This window comes from Mustela lutreola, chromosome 1, assembly GCF_030435805.1.
Source record: "Mustela lutreola isolate mMusLut2 chromosome 1, mMusLut2.pri, whole genome shotgun sequence".
Taxonomy (NCBI): Eukaryota; Metazoa; Chordata; class Mammalia; order Carnivora; family Mustelidae; genus Mustela; species Mustela lutreola.
In genome coordinates, this window is record NC_081290.1 from 105,056,665 (window position 1) to 105,058,320 (window position 1,656).

Consider the following 1,656-nt stretch of genomic DNA (forward strand, 5'->3'; position numbering starts at 1 on the left):
CTTAATTAAAAAACAAAAAGACTGGGAGCACCTGGATGGTTCAATTGATAAAGCATCTGACTCTTGACTTTTTTTTTTTTAAGACACATTTATTCAGCATCATGATCAGACTATTACATTTAGCAATCAACAGCATGGGTGCAAAAAAAAAAAAATCTACATTAAAACCTTTTGTTGGAATGCTTTATACTTTCCACAGAACAGAAACTAAAATAACCTGTTATACAATTAGTCACAAATACAGTCCTTGAGTTTTTTTTGCCCATACACATGAGTATTGTCTAAAACATGTCTTCTTTGTAGCAGCTAGGCCCTGCCACCACTGTGCTTGGCTGAGTTCACAAATCTGTTGTAACCTATAGCTTCCCTGTCACTTCTCTGGCTCTCCTCTCCTGCTAAGCTTTGTTTCCTGGCAGTAATTAAAACCTTCTGCCACTGCCATAGCTGCTGCTGCTGCTGGAACCACCATAACCACCTTGGTTTCGTGGTTTGGCGAAGTATTGGCCTCCACCACCATAAGGGCCAGAGCTTCTGCCTCCAAAATTGCCTCCTTTCATGGGTCCAAAATTTGAGGATTGATTGTTGTAATTGCCAAAATCATTATAGCTTCCGCCACCTCCAAAGTTGCTTCCATCATTACCAAATCCATTATAGCCATCCCCACTGTCACCATATCCACCACCACCTCGACTGCCACCAAAGCCACCTCAACCACTGAAGTTTCCTCCGCGACCAAAGTGGTCATTCCCACCAAAACCACCTCCACAACCACCACCAAAGTTTCCAGAACCACTTCGACCTCTTTGGCTGGTTGAAGCACTAGCCATCTCTTGCTTAGAGAGCGCTTTCCTTACTTCACAGTTGTGGCCATTCACAGTATGGTATTTTTGAATGACAATCTTGTCTACAGAATCATGGTCATCAAATGTTACAAAAGCAAAACCCCTCTTTTTGCCACTGCCTTGGTCAGTCATGATCTCAATTACTTCGATTTTCCCATACTGTTCGAAATAATCTCCTAGATGATGTTCTTCAGTGTCTTCTTTAATGCCACCAACAAAAATCTTTTTCACAGTTAAGTGGGCACCAGGTCTTTGAGAATCTTCTCTTGAGACAGCCCTCTTTAGTTCCACAACTCTTCCATCCACCTTGTGTGGCCTTGCATTCATGGCTGCATCCACCTCCTCCACAGTGGCATATGTGACAAACCCAAAGCCTCTGGAGCGCTTGGTGTTCGGATCTCTCATTACCACACAGTCCGTTAAGTGTTCCCCATTGCTCAAAATGGCTCCTCAGAATCTCATTGGTTGTTTCAAAGCTCAGACCTCCGATGAAGAGCTTCCGCAGCTATTCAGGCTCTTTGGGAGACTCTGACTTAGACATGACGGCGGTGGAAGGGGAGAATTTAATGATGCTTACTCAGCGGCGTCCACGGGCAGAAAGCCTGACTCTTGATTTTGACCTAGATGGTGATCTCAGAGTTGTGAGGTGATCTATGGAGGTTTGTGAGAAACAGAATTTGACAAACATCACAGGAGAAGGAAAATGTCTATTTTGGTTTATTTTTCAATTCAGACATAAATTTTGTTTCCTTTTAGTTTATGTGATGGTGTTATTTACTTCTGAAGAAGAATGACCATAAAAATTTTGGACTGC

The 1,656-nt window shown here is 42.6% G+C and overlaps 1 pseudogene; it reads right to left on the reverse strand.

The window, feature by feature from the left end:
* Positions 1–212: 212 nt before the first annotated feature.
* On the reverse strand, positions 213–1,383 carry LOC131819602 (heterogeneous nuclear ribonucleoprotein A1-like; annotated as a pseudogene).
* Between the last annotated feature and the right edge of the window lie 273 nt (positions 1,384–1,656).